The sequence below is a fragment of the Leopardus geoffroyi genome, chromosome C3 (genome assembly GCF_018350155.1).
Source record: "Leopardus geoffroyi isolate Oge1 chromosome C3, O.geoffroyi_Oge1_pat1.0, whole genome shotgun sequence".
NCBI classification, from domain to species: Eukaryota; Metazoa; Chordata; class Mammalia; order Carnivora; family Felidae; genus Leopardus; species Leopardus geoffroyi.
The window spans coordinates 5,262,907-5,282,542 of record NC_059338.1 but is presented as its reverse complement, the minus strand read 5'-3'; positions in this window follow the sequence as shown (position 1 = coordinate 5,282,542).

The following is a 19,636-nucleotide window of genomic DNA, read 5'->3' as shown; positions in this document are numbered from 1 at the left end:
TTGTTTCTTTCCTGCCTTCAGACGCCAACAGCAATCCTGGGTCTCAGATCTTGGGACTTGTCAGCTTCCATAATTACATGAGCCAATTCCTTATAATAAATCTGTGTGTGTGTGTGTGTGTGTGTGCGCGCGCGCGTGCGCGTGCGTGTGGGTGCCCGCGGGTGCACCTCCTATTTGTCTGTCTCCATAGAGCCCCGCCCAATGCATGGGCCAATAAAAAAGCTACCTTTGTCAGCTCCTTTTTCATTTCGTTGGGGCCATGTGACTGGTTTTAGCCAATAGAAAATGGATGGAATTGATGGGACAGGAAGTGAGGGACCCTGAGAAGTGGAGCCACATAACGAAAGGGACCTGGGTCCAAGCCATTGCATGGAAGGCAGCTGCCTGGTTTACACTACACATGCAGAAGAAAGTTTGGGTTTTGTTTGTTACCACAAGATAGCCTGGACTCCCTAAGACACCGACCATCCCCTTCAGCCCTACCTGTGGTCCTATCCCAGCCTCACCTCTGATTAGCTTGCACCCTCCAATGGGACCGTCTGCTTTCTGCATGCAGTGTCCTTCCCTTTTCCCTTGCTCTTTCTTGGCAGAAGAAGAGGTTTTCTTGAGGACACACACGCACACACACACACACACACACATCAATGGAATCAAAGAGCATCTCTGGGGGAAAGCAGTAAGGGAAAAGAAATGTCATTTGATACCATAAGCATAGTCCTCGCTGCTAAGGAACAGGCACACCTCTCCCGGGATGGAGTTTTGACTGGGTCTAGTTACTTGAAGACCTGAGGCAAATCCTCACCTTTGACGGTCCAGATCGCCAACACCAATTATTCCCTGCCCCTCTCTCTCTCCAGGCAGTGCTAGATACTTCATTTGTTGGACTTAGTGCAGAATGAAAATGTAGGACCCCACCCCCCGCCTTGTTCAAAATGCAGGGGAAAAGTGCCATTAAATGCACTAAAATATAAACCTTTTCCCTTTATTCTGCAGTCTTTCTGTATTTGGGATGATTTTTTTTAAGTTGCTATTAAATGTTCTAAGTAAAGGAAATTAAACGTTTCTGTTATCATTGTGAATTTTATTGTTTATATTTGCAACGCCAGTCAGTTTTGAATGAAATATAAGAATATTTAATTCATTTGGGGGGTAACTGAAATTACTCAATTCGTGTTTTTTTAGCTTATAGATACATGTGCATTTTGTCTTTGCCAGAGTAATAGAAATAATGCAAAAAAAAAAAAAAACCCTAACTTAACTGTTTTATTTATTTTTATTTATTTTTTAACGTTTATTTATTTTTGACAGAGAGAGACCAAGCATGAGCGGGGGAGGGGCAGAGAGAGAGGGAGACACAGAATCCGAAGCAGGCTCCAGGCTCCGAGCTGTCAGCACAGAGCATGACGCGGGTCTTGAACTCACAGACCATGAGATCACAACCTGAGCCGAAGCCGGACGCTCATCCGACTGGGCCACCCAGGCGCCCCAACTGTTTTATTTTACTTCTTTGTTTTTGTTTGTTTGTTTTTTTAGTGTTTTTATTTATTTTTGAGACAGAGAGAGACAGAGCATGAACAGGGGAGAGTGAGAGAGAGAGGGAGACACAGAATCGGAAGCAGGCTCTGGGCTCTGAGCCATCAGCACAGAGCCCGATGCGGGGCTCGAACTCACAGACTGTGAGATCATGACCTGAGCCGAAGTCGGACGCTCAACCGACTGAGCCACGCAGGCGCCCCAGTTTTATTTTACTTCTTGTGCACACACATTTTTCCAACACTCTCTAGAAGCCAGTGGGTTTCGTGACACAATTCCTTTGTAGTCATTTTGAGTCTCCGTGAACTCCTACGCATCGTTGATCCACTGAATTCTGTACTCATGGGGTACCATGAATGCTGCATTTGGAGGAGGCAGCCAGAACAGGATGGACCATGCATACTGCACTGTAAAGGACTTCATTCAAAAAACACAGGTTGCAAGGTGACATTATTGAGAATGTAATAATATCAAGATGGTGACAGCGGAGCACCAGACCAAGTGTTCTTGCACCAAAGCCTCTGAACAACCCAGTTGCAGCTGGGTTGGCCTGCAGCTGACACCTTACACCGAGACAATACCTTCTCTGGGAGTTCCAGTACAAGGACCAAGCCTGATTCTCACGGATTCCCCAGCCTCTCATGTGTTTCCATACATCAAAACTTAGCGGGGTGATTATCAGCGAACTCAAGTGTTTAAAAAAAAAAAAAAGAGGAGCACCTGGGTGGCTTAGTTGATCAAGTGTCTGACTTTGGCTTGGGTCACCATCTCGCGGTTCACGGGTTCAAGCCCTGTGTTGGACTCTGTGCCGACGGCTCGGAGCCTGGATCCTGCTTCAGATTCTGTGTCTCCCTCTGTCTCTGCCCCTCCCCCATGTAAGCTCTCTCTCTCTCTCTCTCTCTCAAAACTAAACAAACATTAAAAGAAAAAGAAAAGGAAAACCACCCAAAAATGGAGTCACTTGTGCCCATGTTGCCAAACCAAGACTTAATACCTAACTTAACCACAGTTTCAACCTCTCCTAGGTTGAACCAGTCAATTTGGAATTACCTCATTCCTAGTGAAGTCACCTGCCCGACAGACCCTTGCTGTCCCCTAAAGGAAGGTGATCTTGCCTGAAACGATCCGGCTCTTTGCTAGTAACTTGTCCTGCTCCCTTCTGCCTGTGAAAGTCTCTCATTCTGTACTGGTCCTCAGAACCTCTTTCAATTTGCACATGGAATGCTGCCTGACTCATGAATAAAGCCAAAAAAGATCTTTAAAATGTACTCGGCTGAATTTTTCATTTTTAACTTTTGACACAAGCCGTTTGTCTTCGTGCAAAGAAGATATCCCAGCATTTGCCCAAAGTTCTCACCAAGAACTGCCTCGTGTGACGTCCCTGTGGCCACTCTGGTGAGCTCTGCAATGCTGCCCTCTGCTGTCTCCACTGCAGCCAGTTGGGTCCGTGCAACTCAAACGTTCACTTTAGCTGCAGCAAACCCGGGCATTTTGTTAAAATGCAGGCTGAGTCAGTAGGCCTGAGGTGGGGAGGGAGATTCTGCATTTTAGAGAAGATTCTAGGAGATGCCGGTGTCATTGTCCACAGACCATTTCTTTGAGCCGTAAGGCACAAGGTGTCCCTGAGCTCTGTTGTTCTGACTTTCAGCTCCCTGGTTTCTAGGTCTGTCCAAGGGATTCCCTTCTCTCCCACTTCCTGCCCTGCTCTGCTCCTGGACGCCACACTCCTTTCCCTTCTCAAGTTAACGTGTCTGGTGGTTCCTCCCAGGTTCCCATGATCCCCAGGTGCACCACTACACCACCGGGACCAACTTGGCTCAACAGGCAGCACAAGAAGCTCACAGAAGGTTTGCAAGGCCAGGATCTCCTGGGAAGTAAGAGAATGAAGGCTTCATATCTGGCTCTGCACAAACCAACAGCTTGGATTGGACCCCGGTGATGGGATCTGGACCATTAAATTAGACCTGGACCGTTCGGCCAATGAGCTCATTCATTCCGTTCCGCTATCTCCCAAGTGCTTGGCCGTGCTGGGTGCCTGGGAGCTGCTTCATGAAAGGTACCACTGACCGAGGCCCATGTGCCTGGCTCTTGCCGAGCAATTTGCCTGAACGCGTCCCTTTGAGGAACAGGGATGGGTGTTGGGAGAGGAAGTCTTTCCAAACTCTTAATTAGGGATTTGGATTGAAGTGGCTTCCTTGACCCTGTTAATGCTACACAATTCTTGCTGACGCCAAAGCAATCTTAGAAAGGCCCCATCCTTCATCCTTACTTCGTATCCGGGAGTAACAGATCAACCTCCTCCAGTGCCTTTGGGCTCTATTCAAGTGCATTTGTTAAAGTGGCCGTCCCTGCACCAGGAGAGGTGTGCTCTCCCCTCCCCCTGCCTGCTGCTATTGTCCCCCCACTCCTCAGAAGACTGCATGGTGGGGGAGAGGACGGATTAAACCCAGAACCACCTGCATGAGCTGCAAAGTGGTAAGGATAGACCCTTATTCCCTTTCACCAGCTGCACTGCCCCTCCCCCAATGCTCTGCTGTTGCCTCCTTTTCTTTCTACTTCATTTAATTTAATTTAATTCATTTTTTGAATTTACATCCAAGTTAGTTAGCATATGGTGCAACAATGATCTCAGGAGGAGGTTCCTTAATGCCCCTGACCCATTTAGCTCATTCTGCCACCCACAGCCCCTCCAGCAACCCTCGGTTTTTTCTCGCGTTTTCTACGCCTATCGTCTTACTATCTCTTATTTTTTTCATTCCTCTGGTCCACCTCATTCTGCAGATGGTTTTCTCACTACTTCTGCTTCATGCAGCCATTTCTGCCTCTGACATTCCATCTGCCCACAAGGGTCTGCGCAGCCCCGATAGGAGATGCCTTGGTGGGTTTCTTTCCTCTCCTCTTGAAATAGGAAGTGTGATCCCCTCCGTCGTGCCTTCCAGCGCCGTGACCTCTGTGCCTGGGGGCCCAGCTCGGGCAGAGCTTCCTTTGGAACAGACAGCACAACAAACACACCGGCTCATTCTCTCAACAGCTATCTGTGATGGGATTCCGATGGCACTTTTCCTTACGCTTCAAATTTAGAGCTGGGCCCAAGAGATGTCACTTTCTAAAGACAGCTACAGATAGGTCAGGGGTAGTACCGCTTCCAGGGGCGACTGATCTGATTTGGATTTAAGTGGCTTAAACCCAGCACTTATCTCCATTCCCAGGGTGGGGAGAGAAGAGAGAAAGGGAACCATCGGGACTGAAATTGTCACAGTTGGGGGAGACCTGTGGCTTTTCCCTCTCCTCTCCCCGAACCAGGTGCCTTTCTCATGATGCTCCTTGAAAGGGACCTCTCTGCAAGCACCGCTTGAGAGATTCCAGACATGCAGAAGAAATAGATACTAATGTCTCCCTTCCCGGTCAGGCAGTGGATGGCTTGATCTTCCCTGAGGTAGAAACATGGCATTGGATGGCAGCCGCCTGTATACTCACTGCTTGGCATGGCAAGGACGTAGTTTCTTCAGAGGATGCTACAGACCAACAACAAGGCCTCACCAGGCAGGCAGATCCCAGTGATCAGAGGTTGCTGCGTCATCAGCGGGAGCTGCATGGGAGGAGAGAGGGCCAGAAGAGGCCAAGCCCGAGAGCCTGTCCCACATCAGCACGCTCTCCAGCGGAGGGCTCCTGACCCCCACCAGCCTTGCCAAGGCTCCTAAAGCGCTGGCACCGTGCTTCACAAAAGAGCCAAAGTCAGGTGTCTGTTATGGAGGCATCTGCCAGCGGGTCAGTGTCAGCCAGAGCAACGGAGATGGTCAAGAGCAGTTGGGTAACTACGAAACAGTTTGGTTCTCTCTTCCCTGCCCTGGGCCACTTGGGAAGCTGGAACTGGAGGAGGTAAAAAAAAAAAAAAAAAAAAGGAGGGTGGGGGAGCTTAGATCATACCTCCCTCCCTATTGCAGAGTTTCTGGGCCATGAGACAAGCCTGAGCTGGAGTGACAGGAAGAGGTTAAAGGGGAGTTTTACTTCGAACTGTACTCTTAAATTACTAGAAGTGATAAAAATGAAACTGAGGGATTTTCCCAAACATCCTAAAGTGATAGAAGACAGATTTGACATAGACCTGATATGTCCCCTGAAAGGGGAAAAGAATCACTCTTTGATGTTAACTCCTGACCAACTGAGTTCAGAATATTAAAAAGAGTGGTTGTGTGTATTTCTTAAACGATTGCTAGGAATCAAACACGATCCTAGATGTAGTACTCAGAAAGACAGACATAGATCTTGTCTTCATGCAGATGATACTCTGGTATAGAAGACAGCCCTCGCCTGGGTGGCTCGGTCAGTTAAGCATCCAACTTTGGCTCAGGTCATGAACTCACAGTTCATGAATTTGAGCCCCGTGTCGGGCTCTGTGCTGACAGCTCGGAGCCTGGAGCCCGCTTCGGATTCTGTGTCTCCCTCTCTCTCTGCCCCTTCCCTGCTTGCGCTCTGCCTCTCTCTCTCTCTCTCTCTCTCTCAAAAATAAATAAAGATGAAAAAACATTTAGAAGACACCCTTAAGGAAAATTAGTAACTTAATTTCAATTATGACAGTGGTATGGGTATCAGATATGACAACTTCTAGACAGAAGAGCTACTGGGGACAGAAATAATGCATATCAGGAAGATGGAACCTGATTTTGAGGGTCAGAGAGAAATTCCCTTGGGAATAAGAGACTGAAAAACTGAGCAGGCCAGGAGAGAGTGTGTGGAGAAGGAGCCCTCAAGAAGGAAGAAAGGAGCACGAGACAGGGATGCTCTGGAAGGAAAACACCAACCTGGTTGCTGGAGAGATTTGCATAAAAAAGCATTAAGGAAAGCTACGGCCACATTTCTAGATGGCAAGTAGCCATCGTGGGTGGTGGTCCTTGAAAAATAAGCCGGTTCTCAAACAATTGAGTGTTCCTTAGCATAATAATTGTGGGGCTTTAATCTCACAAGAGTCAGGGTTGCATCAAAGAAAAATGTCATTTTCCTGATAGGACTGAGCCCGCTTATTTCTTAGAAAAATTAGTAAGAAAATTAGCTGTAAAATTTCACCAGCATGAGGACTTGATTCGTCGGAGACCCATTTTCTCCCTCATCCTTTAGACTGGAGTTTACCTTTCCCCACTCCAAAACCAACTTTGATTGTACAAAGGAGAATTTCAGTCAGCATCAGGCCAAAGCCAGAGGATTTGTACTCACAAAAGGCAAGGTGGGGGAGGATTTTACTGAAGGGTTTGGGTGTAACTAGAAGAATCATGGGAAAAGCTAAACCCTGATGTCTAGGTAGCAACGTTTAATGGGCAAATTTTTAGGGTTCCCCATCAAGATGAATCAGTTCTAATTATTTTCCAGACTTGTGACATTGCTTTGTGTGCAAATTCCTATAACTAACCACTGTTTCTTCTAAAGTTCCCTGGGCTTTTGAGATCTATTGGGCAATTTAGTAAAGGCTTTTATTTGCACCCACGGCAGGGCAGTGTTTATTTTTCTGAGAAAACCTGGAAAAACGGGAGCTACTCTGAAAAGGGCCAGTAATCCCTTTGAGAGTTCTGGTGAGGGCACTTGGAGAGGTAAGGTTGGAGGAGAATCAGCCCCACACTCTTGTGAATTTCCAAGCAGAGTCAAGAAAGATAGTTATTGGTAGCATTGGCAGATCCGTAGGCCAGAGACCTACAGAGATCCATTGCCGTTAATTCTCACCTCCTACCTCCCCTGCTTTGCACCAGCACCAAAGATTCCAAACTGAATCCAGGAAAGCCTAACTCAGCAAAAGGAGGAAAGCCTTATCATTCCCGAGATGCAGACGGAGAGATCAGTGGGTCTGGGAGGACTAGAGAAAGCATGGCGGGAGAGGAGACTGGTGGGGTAACAGCACCCATTTCATACAGGGTCTCGGGAATTTTATCCCAAGAACATTGGCAAGCCAATGAAGGGCTTTCAGCAAGGAGGGTGCATGGCCAGATTTGTGTTTTGAAGATTGCTTTCATTGAGTATGGAAACTTACAAGAATGTTACAGATGTTGATAGAAGCGATTCTAGATGAACTTTCTGCAGGGTGAGGAGGCAAATTAGCAAATTTGAAATATCTCATCGGAAAATTCTGGATATCAGTTTGGTTTTGTTTTATGAAAAATTTTTCCAGATACGGGATGATTAATGTAATGCGATACTGAAGTTTTAGGTAGGCATCAGAAATGATTGTGGTAAATATATATACTTTCTATAAATTTTATCATGTATTTACATATGATAATAAATACATATAAATATATTTACATATTAAATAATTGCATATGTCTACATATACATATGTCTACATAAAAGAGAGACAAAATGGGTTTGAAATGTGGCTAAACGGAGACAACTAGGGAAGGATTTGAAGTTAAACCTTGAAGACAAGTGTTTTCTCAGAGCCAACTTTTATGACTATCTTTCTTTACTGGAATATTATATGACTATCTTTCTTTTTTTTTTTTTAATGTTTATTTATTTTTGAGACAGAGAGAGACAGAGCATGAATGGGGGAGGGTCAGAGAGAGGGAGACACAGAATCTGAAACAGACTCCAGGCTCTGAGCTGGCAGCACAGAGCCCGACGCGGGGCTCGAACTCACGGACCGCGAGATCATGACCTGAGCCGAAGTCGGACGCTTAACCGACTGAGCCACCCAGGCACGCCATGACTATCTTTCTTTACTGAAATATTATATATGTACTGAAAAGTGCATGGTAAATTTCTACAAAGTAAACCTACCTCTGTAATTATCACACAGATCAAGAAACTTATGATTAACTTTTAATAAACGTAAGGGATAAATTCTGTTGTGACATGCTCATCGAGAAAAGCAGATGAGTACATACCTTGGTGGATGTCCCTCTCATTCTCCTTGACTGCCAAGCACATATATACACAAGCAGAGGAACACATTCACCTTCTCATACATCTGATTACCAAGATGCCCCCTCCTATTATCAAACCATTCTCAGTGTGGCAGGGACCACTAATTGCTCATTAAATACTTATCTTCTCTTTTCTCAAATCAACCAGCCTGATTGCATGTCCCGATTCCTTCACACGTAGATAAATTTTAGCCATTGCTATATAGGCAGAATTGTGTGGGATTTCTGGGAATGGGTAGGAAGGTATTTTCCATTTCTTCATTTACCTTGCTACCAGGGACAAAAATGCATGGATGGAATTTAGCCATTTTGAACCATGAAGACAAAGGCCATGATAGAACATCATATCCTAGAGTTATCCCAAATATCCTAGAAATATCCAAAAAATCATCATCCAATCTAAACTGCCTACCTCTTCTTTTAGTTGAGAGAATAGTAAACATGTATCTTGTTTAAAGCACTCTTTTTCGATTCTCTTTAGCTCATCTAATATTAATCTTAACTGATCTTCACGTGTACCTTCAAATAGATTTACTGACTCCCCAATAGAAAACAACTAAAAGTTATAGCCAACTCTTGTACATAGAAGTCATGTCATGGATAGTCTTCTCTGAGTTCAGTCACCCAAATGATGGCTATTTTTCCTTTAGTTCTCTTTATTACAAGCCAATCTTACTTGCGAATAGAAAGTCTAAGTAAAATATTACCAAATTGAATTCATCTACATAATAAGATATGCCATAGGACTTATCATCCCTAGAATGCTAAGATGGCTTAACTTTTAAAAATCTATTTATGTAATTAACCACACTGGCTAATTAAAGGGGGGAATGCAGAAGTCACTTCAATAAACGAAGAAAAAATATAAAATACTTATGACAATTAAAATAAATCAACTTAGTGGCTGAGAATTCTCTTAACCTAATAAAATTTCACACATACACATGCACACACACACACACACACACAGTACATACTAGCAAAAATGGCAGAGAAAGGGCCTCCAAAAACTCTCTCATCTGTAAAAGCAATAAGAAAATGAGAGAAAAAAATAATCAAAATCAGCCTTTTCAGAATTCTAGAAATCAACCAAAAGCTTAACAGCAATTCAGAGTGTTTATTCAAGAAAGATGGCTGAATCCCAATAAGAACGGTGACCTCTGTGGTATTTTAACTTGTCCTTCACCCATCCTACTCTGTCTAGCCTCTCTCTTGCCTTTAAAACCAACAGCCCCAAATCATGGTGAAAGCCAACAGTCTGGCAGCCGCTGGAGGGGCAGAAAGGGGTTGAAACTCTTCTGAAACTTCATTCTCAGAGAAGTGTCCTTATTTGATATATGTGCTGGCTGCTTGAAAGACCCTACTTGCAAGGCTGTCTTTATTGGACCTGACTTGAAACCACACAGTGTGAAAGTCTTTATCCTGGGAGTGTTTGTCAAAAACAATTAGAGGCAACTGATTAACTTTGAAGCTCTCTGAGGTGTTGGAGAACAGTTCCCTTGTTCTTATTTTGTTGAGTCCATCAAGAAGAGAAGAAAGCTGCCATGAATAACAGATAGGTAGGGGTTATAGGTTGGTTGTAGTTCAGCAGGGCTCTGCCCCACAAATGTCTTTCCATTCTAGTTCCCAGGCAACAGGAACAGCTTCTCTCTCTCTGTTGTGCTATTCTTTGGCAAAGGGTATGACTATAAAGTAGAGGGTCTTTTTAAAAAGGTGGGGGGGGGGCACCTGGGTGGCTTAGTCGGTTAAGCATCCAGCTTCAGCTCAGGTCACGATCTCGCGGTTCGTAGGCTCTGGCCCTGCGTCGGGTTCTGTGCTGACAGCTCAGAGCCTGGAGCCTGCTTCAGATTCTGTGTCTCCCTCTTTCTGCCCCTCCCCTGCCCATGCTGTCTCTCTCTGTCTCTCAAAAATAAATAAACGTTAAAACATTAAAAAAAAAAAGTAGAGGGTCTTTTTACTTTTATTTTAAAAAAAATTTGTTTTAAGGTTTATTTATTTTTGAGAGAGAGAGAGAGAGAGAGAGAGACAGAGACAAACAGAGAGAGAATGAGCGGGGGAGGAGCAGAGATAGGGAGACACAGAATTGGAAGCAGGCTCCAGGCTCTGAGCTGTCAGCACAGAGCCCGATGCAGGGCTCAAACTCACGTATGGTGAGATCATGGCCTGAGCTGAAGTTGGTCGCTTAACTGACTGAGCCACCTAGGCACTCCAAAGCAGAAGGGTCTTTTTAAAACACACGTTTGACTGTGACATCTCCATGCTTAGAATCTTCAAAGACAGGTGCTTTAAAGGGCCTGAGGGTGACTACTAATCCCTACATGACTTGGCTTCTGTGGATTTCTTCTGTCTAATTTCTAGCCTGGCCCCTCCCTTGCAACAATGCTGCAACCTTCCCGAACTACTTGTAGTTCCCCAAATTCACCCAGTGCCTTTACTCAAGCTTTTGTATTTCCTGGAATCTCCCCTTCCCCCACCCTGCCTTGTTTGCCCAAAAACTCCTACTCATTTTTCAAGATTCAAACCAATTGTTGCTTCTCCAAAGCCCAAAAACCACTTCTTGGGGATGAGAGTCTCTCCCTCCCCCATACATTATTTCTTTTTGTCCCCTGTTAGGTGGAGATGATTATTACAGAGGAGACTCGGAAATCATCAGCAGGGAAGCCCACAAAATTTGTATTTCCCCATATTTTCTTGAATCCTGGAAGACCAAGAAGGGGAAGTGGCATGCCCAAGTCCATGTAACAAGTTACCAGCAGAGCTGACGCTGGAAGTCAAAGATGCTTTCTCTCTCCTTTGAGATTTGCTGATGCCCACTGAGAGCTCTTTGGGACTTGATCTATTTTCTCTCCTATGTTCATAAGGTCTCCTGGATTCTCTCAAACCCCAGACCACTGAATTTTTCAAGACTTGCTAAAATGGCAGCATTGGAGGTCTTGGTGGCACCTCAAAAAAGCACTGGAATGAGTTCCACTTGTAGGCTTATACCTAACATCCGGAACCACCAGTGGAAGCCTCTGGAAGAGCATCAACTCTAGAGTCGGACATCTTGGGTCTGAATCCCAACACCCACCAATTACAAGTTTCAGAACCTCAGGAAAAGTGAACTTTCTAGTCTCAGTTACCTCACGTGAAAAAAAGTGGATGCTTTTTTCCATCAGGATTAAATGAGTTTACCTTAGTAAATCATTGAGCAAAAATCTGGCATACAGTAAATACTCCATAAGTATTAGTTGCTTTTCTTCTTCTTCTTCTTCTTCTTCTTCTTCTTCTTCTTCTTCTGTCTCATACTGTTCCCTCCTTTTTCCCAGGCTCAGGACTTTAATTTGAGTGAACCGAGACAAGATCTCTTGGCTTAACTTTTTCCAAGTATAAAATAAGAGGAAATTGATTACGTGATCTCTGTACCTAAAATAATACTTTCTTTCTATCCTTCTTGCTTCTATCAATCTTCCATTCAGGTCTGTGGACCCCCGCACAAAGCTTGCCCCTGGGTATGATCTGAACAATAGAGGTTTTGCTCTCAGAGGAAGTAGAGGGGAATTGGAAGGTACCTGGGGAAATGCAAATTTGGTGGCTAAATAGGACTTCCCTAGGTCTGATGACTTCCAAGATGCTGCTGAGATGTTAATTCCAGTGATGATGTGAAGAGGAGAGGCCGGCCCTACCTCAGAGAATGGTTGTCATTAGCATGTCTATCACACAAATATTTTAAACACTTACTGTATGTCAGGCATTGTTAGGTTGGGGAAATACAAATATAAATAGAACAAAATGAAACTCAGGGAGGGGGTGGGTTTGTTGACCTAGACTGAAGAGACCTGGTTTCTGGTCATGGCTTTGTAAAACCTGGCCATGTTGCCTCTGGCAAGTCCCTCAGAAGTGTTAACCTCTAAATCTCAGCTTCCTGATGGTGAGAAGAGGGAGACAGAAAAATAGCTTCTAAGGTTGTGTGTGTGTGTGTGTGTGTGTGTGTGTGTGTGTGTGTTTCCCCACATTATACCTCTCCTCTGAAATTGAGCTCTGTACGTTCAAGTACTCTCTGGAAAGCTCTATCTGGATGAACCACAGACACTTAAACTGAACATACCCCAAGCCAACAAACTAATCTTATACCTTTGCTCCCAGTTTTGTCCCAAAGTTATCTTTACTTCCTATACTTCCTAGCTCAGAGACTGGCATTGCTATATGCCTAAAGACTACACCATAATCTAAAGGCCATTGTATACAGGCCCCTCTCTGTCCAGTCAGTCACCAAGCCCTACAAAATCCACCTGTGAAATGAGTCTTCCGTGGACTACCTTGTCTCCCACCTCTATCACTTCCTTAGTGGAGACCATTATTCTAATCATGTCCCTGCCTCACTTTTACCTCCCATCTCTCCCATACTGTGGCTGAAGAAATCTTTCCGAAGCAGAAATAGGAAATACGGTCACTTAGCAGCTTACAACGTTTGGTGGCTTCCATCAAGAAGATGAACAACTTTCCAAGAATGCATTTAATTATGTGCGTGTGAAAAAGAGCTTTCTGAGCAGGCAGAAGAAGGGACATTGCCTCCTGTTGGAAGGCCTCGGTTCTCCAGGCAGAGTTTCCTGAGGAATGAATGAAAGATGAAACAATGAAGGAAAGGAGGGAACTGACAAATATGGAGTGCCCATGTTATGTCAAATGCTGTACCTCATATACACTATGTTGTTTTACCACGTGGAAAATATACAAATATAAGAGACATTCAAGGTCAGGTTCCCCCCAAAGTAGACTCTGAGATGGAGACTGGTGAGCAGGAAGTGTACCCGAGTACTTGCGAAGGTCAATACCTGTGGGAAGTGAAGGACAAAGGGTTGAGCAGACGGAAGGGTTGGACTCTGGAAACAGTTGGAACGAAGGCCTCACCTGACTATCTGAGGACCTCCAGAGCTGGGATGCCTCCTAAAGGCCACTCCAAATCGCGGCAAGGGGACTAGACTTTTATGTTCTTTCAGTGACCACCTGACCAGTTGTTGGATGTAGGTGGCGCTCAGGGAAGGAACTGGCTGAGGGCAGGTCCCGAGGAGGGACTCCCCCGCTGCTTCTAGCAACGGGGAAATGGTTGCTTTGGTTCTCAGACCTGCGCAGCAGGTAGTGGCATCTGTGACATGAGGAAACGCGCAGTGCACTTTTTTATAGACGGGAAAAGTGAGTTTTACCAATAATGTGATTTCTCCCAGGTCACATGACTAGTGTCCCTGTAGGTATAATTCATATTTTTCTGACTCCATGCTCCTTCAGCTACCAATACTTCTGCAATTAGAAAAAGCTTCACTGGGGTCAGGTCAAACCTGAACCCTCAGGGACTTTGGGCGGCAGCATGAGTTATCACATGCAGTGATCGTCAGAGGAAGAATTAGAACCGGCTGCTGGTGGGGCCAAATATTTAAGGTCTTAGAGATTTCTGAGAACAGACAGCGTAAGTGTCAAGATCTGAGGGCCTCAAGGTGAAATCCAGGACAAGCAGAGCAGGGCCATGCTTATGGCAGGCCCAGCGTGGGTCTTTGCAGAAGACTGGTAGCTACAAAAGTCAGCAAAGAAAGCAGCGATCATGGATGGGAGCCAGAGGCCAGAAGTGGCCGGCAAGCTGGAGAGTTCAAAGGGTTGATGGGAGTGGGGCCAAGGGAGGGGGAAAGAGAAGGCCTTAAGGGCAGACGGAGGCAGTTCCTAAGAAGAGAACAGGAAATACCAAAGAAGTCAAGAGTCAGAGATAATAATAAATACGTTAGAATATGGGGTGCAGATACTAGGTATTTATCCAAAGGATACAAGGATGCTGTTTTGAAGGGACACACACATCCCCATGTTTATAGCAGCACTTTCAACAATAGCCAAAGTATGGAAAGAGCCCAAATGTCCACCGACGGATGAATGGATAAAGGAGATGTGGTATATCTATACAATGGAGTATTACTTGGCAATCAAACAGAACGAAATCTTGCCATTTGCAACTATGTGGATAGAATTAGAGGGTATTATGCTAAGCAAAATCAGTCAGAGAAAGACAAATATCATATGACTTCACTCATATGAGGACTTTAAGATACAAAATAGATGAACATAAGAGAAAGGAAGTGAAAATAATATAAAAACAGGGAGGGGGGCAAATCAGAAGAGACTCATAAATCTGGAGAACAAACTGAAGGTTACTGGAGGGGGTGGGGGAGGGGGATGGATTAAGTGGGTCAGGGGCACCGAGGAATCGACTCCTGAAATCATTGTTGCACTATGTGCTAACTAACTTGAATTCAAACTAAAAAAATAAATCAAATAAATAGAAAAAAAATTGCAAAAAAAAAAAAAAAAAAAAAGAATATGGGGAGCAGAGCCCAGAAAGAATGATAAAGACTTTGCTAGGCAGCATGTAGCCCAGGCCAGTCTGGCAGGAGGTGGCAGACCTTAAGTTCCAGTGCTTTCCGGGGCGCCTGGGTGGCTCAGTCGGTTGAGCGTCCGACTTCGGCTCAGGTCACGATCTCGCGGTCCGTGAGTTCGAGCCCTGCGTCGGGCTCTGGGCTGACGGCTCAGAGCCTGGAGCCTGCTTCCGATTCTGTGTCTCGTCTCCCTCTCTCTCTGTCCCTCCCCCGTTCATGCTTTGTCTCTGTCTCAAAAATAAATAAATGTTAAAAAAAAAAATTAAAAAAAAAAAGTTCCAGTGCTTTCCCTGTTTCTTATTCATGGCGTGGCCTCAGGCAACTTTTTAGCTCCTAAGCCTCAGTTTCCTCATCTGTGAATTGGGGACAGTAATAGGAAGATCTAGACCCGCTACAGAGCTCGTGGGAAAGATAAGCTGTTTCTGTCATGGGATTCTCCACACCCGTGACCTGGCATTCTTGTGTGAACAAGCTGAATTTAGAACCCAGACTCTTCAAGTAGACTCTTGTATTTTGAAGAATTCAGTAAGCAACGTAGGAAGCAATGTGATTGCCCCTCTTTCTCCCAGACTTCCATCCCAGTGTAGAATGGTGGACCCTACAGGATGTGGGGAAGTCCCTGTGAGACGCGCTGTCCTGAAGGAAAGCTGGAGAAAGACAGCTAGGTCTCAGGGTGCCATCTGAGCACACAGGGTTTAATATCCCAGCCGCGTAGGGTCCAGACAAGGCCAAGGATTAGCATTTTAATGGCCTTTACCTTGGTTCTACTGTCAGAACAGGGAGCTGGGAGCCATCCTTCCTAAGGGCAATACAACGCCACGGGATGGGACCCGCTCCGTGTTGTTTTAACTCTGTTATCAACAAAGGAAACAGGTAAAACTGGAAAAGGAAGCCTCCGTCTCCAGATACGGTCTACACTCTCCCCCCCACAGAACGCCTTCTACAGCTTAACATTTTTTTTTAATGTTTTATTATTTATTTTTGAGAGAGAGACAGAGTGTGAGTAGGGGAGGGGCAGAGAGAGGGAGACACAGAATCCGAAGCAGGCTCCAGGCTCCGAACTGTCAGCACAGAGCCCCACGCGGGGCTCGAACCCACGAACTCACGAGATCCTGACCTGAGCTGAGGTCCGACGCTCAACCGACTGAGCCACCCAGGGGCCCCTACAGCTTAACATTTTAAACAACCTCATCATCTTCTTTGGCTCTCCTTTCAAGGCAAGATAATTAATACAAAACTCTCTAAGAAATCATGGGTCACGAAACCAGGCAGCAGCCTCTAAGAATACATCCTTGTGTCTTTCGTTAATTAAAAAAGAACACAGAAGTGTGCGCACAGCGGTTGTTGCAATTACAGACGTGCTCATGGAGTGAGTGGACGACTGAGGCAAGAAGAAACTGCACTTAAGCCACAGCTCAGGAAGGAGGGTCGGTCGCTTTCACAGCCTCCACGCTGGGCACCAGCATCTGGACTTCAGCCATTACTTAGAACTAGTTCAACTATCCGCTGTTCGCTTGTGATCATACCCAGAGGCGTTTTTTAGTTGAAATTTCATAATACAGCAAAAGAATACACTGAGGTGGCCAGAGCCATCCTACAGAGTGAGAGCTCGACAGGTATTTCATACAGTCACGGGATTTACATTACACGATAACCATAATTACTCTGCTGCATGCTTTGGACTTCCAATCCCTCCGCACGTGGACTCTGCGAAACTGAATCAGGTGTGGTCAAGGGCTCGGTTCACATTTTCATTCTGTTCCACATTTTCTGTGCCGATTTACATTTAATTATATCGTGCCTGTTAACGTTTTAAAACACCCATCGATATTTTTCTCAATGAAACGTGGTTTTCGACACCGAGATGTCCAACTCCTTAACACCAGGGCTTTCAAACACTTGTGGCAGAAAATTCACCTCTCTGTCTGAAATTGCTAACGGTTCTTTATGGCCCCGTCACGTGCTTTACCTCTAAGTGATACTGCAAAGTTACTGTTGGCCTCTCGCGGGGAAGCCCGGGAACGACATTCATTGCCAGGGTGCCTAGAGCATTCTGGTCCAGGTCTCTGAGGATCGTCCCCGATCTTGACCACAAGGTAGTATTTCCTGTGCATCACCTGCTGCAGCTACATGCGGTTCATCATCTAATCGCTCGTGGCCACTTTCAGGAAGCCATGAAAACGAGAGCCGCCACGTACAACATGGTTACTGCGTGCCAGGCTCCGCGCTGAGCACCCCACTCGCACTGATGTCATTTAGTGTCCCGCAACCCTGTGAAGCATTTCCTTATATATTTTTGTTGTTGTTGAGGAGGAAAGAAAGGCTCAGAAAGATTATTCAACTTGCCCGGGGTCGCACGATTTATAAATAAACAGGCTGGGGACTTGAACCCAGGTGTCTCTGACCACAAAGCCAGGGTTCTGAGCCGGTCTGCTTTAGTGCCTTGTAAACAAAGATTTGGAGATCTGCAAGTGTGAAAACTGTTGTGACAAGGTTAGAAGACTACGGGAGATTTTACTTTATCTCTTCTTTGAAAACGTTCTTCAATACTGTACGACATTTGCAATTTGAAAAAGAGGAGGCAGAGCCTAACATTTCAACATCCCATTTGCCACGTAGCTTGCTCTGAACTAGAAATGTTATTTGGTAAAGTCATCCGAGTGGTTGATAATTAGGTGTGTAAGTTTTTGTATGATTACATCATTAAAGGACGTTGAAGGTCATTATATTTCAATCGGATACAGTGTTTTCCTTGTGGTTAGCGCTGGGGCAGGCAGGTGGACGGAGAAGGGGAAGCTACTAGACTTTCTTACTGTATTTCCCACACTTCACCGCTCTCTCCAGTGATCCCAGCTAGAGCTCTAACTCTTCCTTTTTCCCTGGACTCACTTTCAGGTCAACGTATGTCACTGGCATGGTGGTACAGGAATGTCACTCCATACGTGGCCTGTGAGCATCTCAGAAGGTCATTTAGTGACCTCACGGAGCACTCAGTCCTCCCTCCCCAGCTGTCTTTGTCTCTCAGAGGGTGAACATTGGTTGGGGACTGGGACTATTCAGAAAGGAATGAATCTTGCTCTTTGCCTGGCTCTGCAGGAAGTGATCCGTGGACTTGCCAAAGAGTCTTCTAGAACTGCTGAAGAGGAAGCCTCAGTTTGGGCTTTGCATGAAGGGAAGAACAAGGTTGGCCATGGCTATCCGGGGTTTCTAGGGTGCTTTGCAAATGATTTCATATTTATTACTCTGTCGGAGAAGGTGGATCAGCGTTATGGCAGGCTTTTTGGTGCACAGAAAGAATTTGAGGTCGGTGACTCAACAGCCACTGTCACTGGTTCCTAAACTCTGTTCCTTCCTAGAAGGAGTGGAATGGCGTGGGCATTTCCCTCTCTCTAGCAGTTTATGCCAGTAGAAAACAGGCTAGTAAACTACATGGCTGCCACGTAGGGAAATGTGGGGGATACTAGGAAGCACCCCCAACCCTACCAACAATGCTTCTCAAATCGCCGTGGAGACTGTAGGGACAAGAGACATGGAGAGTCAGTCCAGGGAAGGCCCCAAAGGGAGGGATCTCCACCTATTGGCTCTGGGGTCTGGAGGGAGGGCAGGAGCATCAGTGGAAGCGACAAGAGTTTGGGGAGGTAGCCCTCAGATTAGGGGTGCCTATGGCTATCTCTCCTCAATCTCTAGATTCCAGTGTTCTGACCCGGATCTGAACCCTGGAGGAGGCATTGATGTGGGAAGGTCTTGGAGTGAGCGATTTCAGTATCACAGACCAAGTAAAGACCAGAAGGTACTGTCAGTAGTGTCTTCACAGGCCATACTGGGCCATGTCCCCAGCTCCCCTTTCCGAGGCTGGGTCATTCAGCGCGTCCATCTGTTCAGGAGGGTGGCTACTGGTGTGAACACTGAGGAGAAGATGTTGGGCAAAACCGGGGCCTCCGTCTGGGTGAGAGCCACCTCATACCAGGGTTTCCTCCCATGTCCCTGAGGCCCTGCAACCCCAACCCACTGGAGGGCTGTCTGCTCCACTGGTCTGTTCAGTCCCCGTATCGGACACCTGTCCCGTGGGCTTCCTCATCGCACCCAGCAGGGCTGAGCCAGGGTGTTTTTTCCAGTGATTTCCCCAGGCCGATTTTAGACTCTGCAATCAGGTCTCCTAGGAGATGTTTCAGAGTTTGGGGGAATTTTGTATTTTCGTTTTGTTTTTGTGGGGTTTTTGTTGCTTTTTGTTGTTGTTGTTGTTGTGTTAATTTTGCTTATTCGGATAAATGTGCTTATCATGAACGCCAAGCAGCCAGGTAGTCTGGTTGGCTCCTCAGTGATCCTTCCCTGTGGTGCTGGCTCATGGTATCGAGGCCTCTCTGGTCAGAGGCCATGATGGGCATGGTCGTCGGCTGGGAAGCCAAGATTCGCGGGGGCAGCCCAGCCCCAGGCACCTTTAGGCAGGTCACTTTGCCGCCGTGGCCATAAAGTGTTAGGAGAGAGAGAAGCAAATCTTAGGGGGATGTTCCATCCTCCTGTTTAAGGATAAGAGATAACCTCATTGTTACGGGAGATTGTTTGGGGAGGGCTCTTTTCCACAGATATGTGGTCCTCCTCACTCTCAGAGTGGGGTTCCATTTGGCCAAAGGATTCCACGTAGCCAAAGGAAGTGCTGTTTTGTCACAGGGGATGGAAGTCAGAGGTAGCAAATGTTGCTCCCACAGGATTCTCCTGTTGCCCAGAACTTCATCTGTGCCAGAGGGAATGTTCCATGGATAACAGGCCATTGGCCAACAGGAGCCTGAAGACTGGCTA